At 50.8% G+C, this 7,654-nt stretch overlaps 1 pseudogene; it reads right to left on the reverse strand.

The window, feature by feature from the left end:
- Positions 1-2,980: 2,980 nt before the first annotated feature.
- On the reverse strand, positions 2,981-7,150 carry LOC119324420 (annotated as a pseudogene).
- Positions 7,151-7,654: the final 504 nt, after the last annotated feature.

The following is a 7,654-nucleotide window of genomic DNA, read 5'->3' on the forward strand; positions in this document are numbered from 1 at the left end:
GTTCTAGAGGGGCCGGCCCCCTTCTCCCTTCCCCCTATAAATAGAGGGGTTAGGGGAGGGCAGCACGACCACCCTCCAAGGCGCAGCCCTCCCCTCCCCAACACCTCTCCTCCTCCGTTGTGTGCTTGGCGAAGCCCTGTCGGAGTACTACCTCTCCACCATCACCACGCCGTCGTGCTGCCGGTGGAGCTGTCTTCCTCAACCTCTCCTTCCCCCTTGCTGGATCAAGAAGGAGGAGACGTCTCCCGTCCCGTACGTGTGTTGAACGCGGAGGTGCTGTCCGTTCAGCACTTGGTCATCGGTGATTCGAATCACGTCGAGTACGACTCCATCATCACCTTGCAAGCTTCCGCACGCGATCTACAAGTGGTATGTAGATGCAAACTCACTCCCTTGACTCGTTGCTTAGATGAACTCATAGATGGATCTTGGTGAAATCGTAGGAAAAATTTTAATTTTCTGCAACGTTCCCCAACAAAAAGAGCCAGTCGTAAAAGGTTACAACGATGCAAGCTTTTACACCAATCCAGATGACTCTAAGTCTCAATCTGGATACATATTGAAAGTGGGAGCAATTAGCTAGAGTAGCTCCGTGCAGAGCATTGTGGACATAGAATATTTGCAAAATACATACGGCTCTGAATGTGACAGACCCGTTGACTAAACTTCTCTCATGAGCAAAACATGATCATACCTTAGTACTGTTTGGGTGTTAATCACATAGCCATGTGAACTAGATTATTGACTCTAGTAAACCCTTTGGGCATTGATCACATGACGATGTGAACTATGGGTATTAATCACATACAGATGTGAATATTGGTGTTAAATCACATGGTGATGTGAACTAGATTATCGACTCTAGTGCAAGTGGGAGACTGAAGGAAATATGCCCTAGAGGCAATAATAAAGTTATTATTTATTTCCTTATTTCATGATAAATGTTTATTATCCATGTTAGAACTGTATTAACCGGAAACATAATACATGTGTGAATACATAGACAAACATAGTGTCACAAGTATGCCTCTACTTGACTAGCTCGTGAATCAAAGATGGTTAAGTTTCCTAGCCATGGACAAAATAGTTGTCATTTGATTAACGGGATCACATCATTAGGAGAATGATGTGATTGACTTGACCCATTCCGTTAGCTTAGCACACGATCATTTAGTATGTTGCTACTGCTTTCTTCATGACTTATACATGTTCCTGTGACTATGAGATTATGCAACTCCCGTTTACCAGAGGAACACTTTGTGTGCTACCAAACGTCACAACGTAACTGGGTGATTATAAAGGAGTACTACGGGTGTCTCCAAAGGTACATGTTGGGTTGGCGTATTTCGAGATTAGGTTTTGTCACTCCGATTGTCGGAGAGGTATCTCTGGGCCCTCTCGGTAATGCACATCACTTAAGCCTTGCAAGCATTGTAACTAATGAGTTAGTTGCGTGATGATGTATTACGGAACGAGTAAAGAGACTTGCCGGTAACGAGATTGAACTAGGTATTGAGATACCGACGATCGAATCTCGGGCAAGTAACATACCGATGACAAAGGGAACAACGTATGTTGTTATGCGGTTTGACCGATAAAGATCTTCATAGAATATGTAGGAGCCAATATGAACATCCAGGTTCCACTATTGGTTATTGACCGGAAACAGTTCTAGGTCATGTCTACATAGTTCTCGAACCCGTAGGGTCCGCATGCTTAACGTTACGATGACAGTTTTATTATGAGTTTATAAGTTTTGATGTACCGAAGGTTGTTCGGAGTACCAGATGTGATCACGGACATGACGAGGAGTCTCGAAATGGTCGAGACATAAAGATTGATATATTGGACGGATATATTTGGACACCGGAAAGGTTCCGGATGAGATTGGGACTATACCGGAGTTCCGGGAGGTTACCGGACCCCCCCGGTAAGTATATGGGCCTTATTGGGCCTTAGTGGAAGGGAGGAAGAAGGAGCAAAGGAGGGGGCGCCCCCCCCAAGCCCAATCCGAATTGGGAGGGGGGCCGGCCCCCCTTTCCTTCTTCCCTCCCCTCTCTTTCTTCCCTCTCCTACTCCTAATAGGAAAGAGGGGCCAAACCTACTTGGCGTAGGTTTGCCCCCCTAGGGAGCGCCTCCCCCCTTGGCCGGCTCCCTCCTCCTCTCCCCCTTTATATACAGAGGAGGGGGGCACCCCATAGACACACAAGTTGATCTATGGATCGTTCCTTACCCGTGTGCGGTGCCCCCCTCCACCATATTCCACCTCGGTCATATCGTCGCGGAGTTTAGGCGAAGCCCTGCGCCGGTAGAACATCATCATCGTCACCATGCCGTCGTGCTGACGGAACTCATCCCCGACGCTTTGCTGGATTGGAGCCCGGGGAACGTCATCGAGCTGGACGTGTGCTGAACACGGAGGTACCGTACGTTCGGTGCTTGGATCGGTCGGATCGTGAAGACGTACGACTACATCAACCGCGTTGTCATAACGCTTCCGCTTAACGGTCTACGAGGGTACGTAGACAACACTCTCCCCTCTCGTTGCTATGCCATCACCATAATCTTGCGTGTGCGTAGGAAAATTTTGAAATTACTACGTTCCCCAACACCACCATTATCAGCAGGATGCATGCCAAGTTTTTTTGTATTTTTCATCGCTTTATGAATGTTCTATAATTTTTCCGAATATGTCGACAAGTTGGCCTCCTTCTCCAAACCCCGTTTGGGCAGGACCGAAGGCCCCGTCTGAAAGGAGTTTTTTCCGACAACCTTCAAATGTACACACATTTTTTATACTGTTCCACCATCATCATTAGGATGCATGAAAAGTTTTCTGGCTTTTTTATCGCTTTAATTTTTTTTTCAGAGACCGTTCGAGTATGAGTGAAGGCCCCATGCATGCGTAACCGAGCACTGAATTTTCTCGTAATGTTGAAATGCATGTTTCCGTTTATTTTTTAAAGTTGCACGACTAACATCAAATTAAACATACGTTTTTTTTTCAAGATAAGCCATTCCGAGTTCATTCATAATTCAAACTACCTTACATAACAGTAAACATAACCGAGCACTGCTCTTACATAACTTAGACCGAAATTTAAATAAAAACCCTAAAACTAGACTACTCGTCGTCACTGGCGCCGGTGAGGTCGACGACCGGCGCCATACTGCTGGCCTCTCCTTCGCCGCCGTCGCCGCCATCGTCGTCGTCGTCGTCGCTGAAATCCCACCAGTTGTCTTCCCGCGCCTGCTGCTCCTGCACCGCCGCTATGGCCGCCAGCCGCTCTCGTTCCTCACGAGTGGCCGCCGCCGCCGCCTCCTCTGCCGACTGGGCCAGCACCGCAAGTAGCCCTGGCGTGTCGTCGGGGTCTCCGTCTTGCGCGAGGGCGGCCTGCGCCGGCGGGATCTCGACCAGCGCCGGGTCAGGGGGCGCCTGCTGTGCCGGGGCAGTTGGGGCGGCTGGAGGTGGGCCGTGGCGGCGGCGACCACGGGAAGTGCCGGCCTCGCCGGTAATGTCCCCGACGGTGCGGCCGGCCACCGCATCCCTGAACGCGCCGAGGATGATGTCGAAGTTCTTCCCGCGCCACCACCTGCGCCGGGCCCTCCGGTTGTAGCGGCCGCCAGGGAACGCGTGGAGCTGCTGCCTCGTCCGCGGCGGTCCCATGGTGGGGATGCCGTCCGCCCCAATCCGCCACGGCCGCGGCACTTTGGCTGCCGGCGGCACCATCACGCCGAACCGGGCCAGATCCTCCGTGTCGCCGACGGTGAGGCTCAGCGGCCAAACGCCGGTCGGCCACGCGCCCTCGTCGGAGTCACTTGAAGACATTGCCGGCGAGGAGAGGGAGATGGGAGGGCGAGGAGAGGAAGGGAGATGGGCGGGGCGAGGAAGATGGCACGCCGTGGTGAGGGCTGGCGCGGCCTTTTATAGACACCGGGGGAGGGAGGTGGGCGGGCGAGCCGTCGGTGGCGTGCGCCCCGAGGGAGAGGCGGGCGGCTGGCGGCACGCGCGACCATGGTGGCGTGTGAAAGCGAGTCAGCGGCGGCGTGTGAAGGCGCGGCGCGGCAGGCGAGGGATCGGTGGCGTGGGAAGGCACGAGGACGACAGGCGTGGCAGTGGAAGCGTCGGTGCCGTGCGGGCGGTCGCCGCAGCATCGGCAGCCGACCGGTCGCGTCAACTGCCGGCCCGAGGCGGAAGACTGGCGGCAGGCGCCCGGTCGCCGCACGCGCGGCAGTGGACGGCGCGGACTACGAGGCTACCACGCTGGCGGCAGGCGCCCGGTCGCCCGCACGCGCGGCAGTGGAGGGCGCGGGCGGCACGAGATCTGCCGCGAGCAGTCGGCGCTTGCATGCGCGCCGCCAAAACTGCAAAGCAGTTAATGCACGACGGCACGGCCGTCCGTGCCGACTTTTTTTTAAAAAAACACGCCCTCACGGCTGCCAACTGCTCAGCTCGGCTCGCGCCCTCACGATTGCCAAGCGGCTCGGCTCGTCCCGCAGCCGCGTATACACGGGCGCGCGGGGGTAGCACCGCCGACGCGCGGGGGCAATTTTTTTTACTTATGACGATCATGCCCCTGGCAGCGAAGGGGTATGGGTGAATCTCAGCCCTTGATGTATTTAAGGGGGTGTACCGAAACAGAAGTGCAGTAACAATTTATTAGTACCCTAGTCAATATGAGTGAGAACCAGATAGGAGCTTCAGTAAATTTTGCTCGAGATTACCTGGAGTACTTTTGATTTTGGCTGCGGCGACAAAAGGAAACGAAGTTAGATGTCTGAACCTTTTTCAAAACAGTTGTGTTACCAGGTACAGTAACTGATTAATATTGGGGAACTGAATTTTCTTACAGAGTTGTCGGTTAAGGCGATTGTTCCTCCTGGGCGGAGTAGTCTGAATGCTTCCTTCGCTAATCCGATTATTGCTCGTGCTGGACACTCGTGGCACTGCAGGTGTTTATAGAATTGCACTTGCGGCATTAGTGGTGATTTGCGAGTTACCATTTCATTTTTCTACTTAAATGGTGATCTCTTGATAAAGGCTGACTTTGATTTCCCCCCCAGTAATTTACTTATTTTTCAAAGTCCTTAGCACAACGTTCATGTAAAGAAGTCTAGAATCCTAACTAGATGCAAAAATAGGCATATCACTACAATTGTGTAAGATCAAGAACACTTATTGTTTTGTCACTTCAACATTTTCAGTCTCTTTTAAAAAAACATTTTAGTCTTTTCACAAAAAAAAGTCTCTATCTCCCTTTCCAAGATTATTGAGGGTATCAGCTAATTAGACTACATTGGTTGATTTTTGAAAGAAAAAAAAATACAGGGAGGTTACATTAGTTTATTTCGTGATAACCATTTCAAGATATGATAGAAATTACCACATAAGCAAGGGAGACGACGTCGAATGAATTTGGTGGCAACCCAGTCGCTTCACCGTTTGCATGAACCCAACGAATAGGGTTTTGTCGAGACAGCTGTTCTTCCTTCTGTGCTGCCACGGCCAGGAAGTAGGGTGATAGATCTAGTCCCTTAATCATTGAAAAAGCTCCAAATTAGCAAATCCATATAAAAACCAACCAAGGAATCGTCAATATGCAGAAAGAAAGCTATAAGCCTATAACACAATATGTTAACAACTTAATGTAGCTTAAGATTTGTGGTAAGAGCATGGCACCATGCCATCAAACTGAGGTCGAGAATATCGATACTGCTAATATTACAGCATGATTTTTTTGTTTTGTTTTATCAGAGATCCTGATTGCTTTGATTTTCACAAGATCCAGAGATCCTGGATGCTTTGATTTTCACAAGATCCAGAGATCCTGGATGCTTTGATTTTCACAAGATTCAGAGCTCCTGGATGCTTTAATTTTCACAAGATTTGATCATTTCCCCCGAAACATGAGGAGATACTGAACCTTGGCAAGACAGTTTTCAGAGATGTGGCAAGAGATGCACTTACAACAGCCCTAGCCCAAGGAAACCTTTCAGCCAGGTATCTGGTGCTCACTCCAACAGAGCAGCCAATGTCCAAAATGTCATTGATCTGGCAGTTTTCCCCCGAGTACTTGAGGTGATGCTCCTCAATTGCATTCATCCAGTTTCCCCGAACAATCTTGTTCGCTTCTTCGATCGAAGTAGCCTCGGGTATGGCCCTCTTTGCAATGGACAAGGTTGCAGCCTCAGCCTCAGCTGCAGCCTGCATAATTGGTGATCAGCACGAGAGAGAAACAAGAGCTCTGCATTCAGTCGAACATATAAAGTGTGCAGAGAGAAGAGAGGGAAGCAAACAATTACCAGCCACGATAGGTTCCCTTCGTCATAGGCGTGGAATGGGCTCAGATAATCTGCTCAACATAAGCAAGCCATATTAATGCTTCTGCTTCCTTGAGATTTCAGTGTTGTGTCGATCAAATCATGGAATCAGAGGTGCAACTGAAGGTAAAAGCATAATCTTCTCACTGTTAAAATTTATGCGATTGATACTACCACTATGGTACTAATTAATCAGCTAAATAAATATGTTATCGACCAAAAATAGCTGACGAAGAAGTGAGGGTGGTCGGGTTGGTGGGATGAACTGCTCACAGTCGGGGTAGACGATGTTGGGGTCTCTTATCCTCTCGAACACCTCGTACACGTCAGACTCCAGCACCTTCTTCGTCATCTCCCTCCACGGGATGTTGGACTTCTCCGCCGTCCTGGATAACAATCATCCATGGCCTCCATCACGACGTCCAAGTCCAACCACCACCACTACATTGCTGACGAGAAGCCCAACAGCTAACTAACTGACGGCCAATGGTGTGCGGTGCCTACCTGATGATGACCTCGCGGGAGGCGAGCTTCATGAGGGAGTAGAGCGGCTTAAAGGCGATGAGCGCGGCGACGAGCCGCGACACCGGCGTCTCCCCGGCCACGCCGGCCACTCCAGAGACCCCTCCTGCGGCGCGGCGCCGGTCACGGCAGCGACGACGACCGCATTTCGCCGACGGCCGCCGCGGCTGATTTCTTTATGATGCCGCCCGAAGCCGCCGCTGGCGGTGGTGCCGGCGCCCCCGAGGATGGCTGCCATTTTAGGCCGCTCTGCTGGAAATGCTGTGGTGATTCTCTCCGCCGTCGTTCTGGCTCTACCGGAGCTCGCTGGTGTGGCTCTAGTGACGATGGACTTTGATTGGCGCTTGGGATTGTGCTGCTATCTAGAGGGAAACTCTGCAGCCAATAGGATTATGGCATGTTTCCGTATTTCCGCTGTATTTGAAGCTAATTTTTTGAAGAAAGGGAAAGAGAAATAAAAACGGAAGTGAGGGTGATGACAGCTCACCAAAAACTCATAGGGAGCACCTATGGCTCAGGTGCCTGGTTGTTTTTTTGTATCAGCCAATTGTTTTCATGGAACATCGGAGAGAATCCAACGAATTAGTTGTCGAGAAAACAGAGATCCCACCACGCGCGCGCGCGCACACACACGAAGCATTAGGCTCGTACGAGAGAGGGGCTAAGGCGTTAGACAAGCCCTAGCCACCTCCTGCCATTTTCCCCGCTCTATAAACACTTAATTCCGAGTGAGGGGTGTTCGAAAATTCTGAGCGGACAACGGAAGTTTTGCCAAGTGCATTGGTGGTTCCGAGTAGAATGATTGGCGCTC

Source organism: Triticum dicoccoides, chromosome 6B (genome assembly GCF_002162155.2).
Source record: "Triticum dicoccoides isolate Atlit2015 ecotype Zavitan chromosome 6B, WEW_v2.0, whole genome shotgun sequence".
NCBI classification, from domain to species: domain Eukaryota; kingdom Viridiplantae; phylum Streptophyta; class Magnoliopsida; order Poales; family Poaceae; genus Triticum; species Triticum dicoccoides.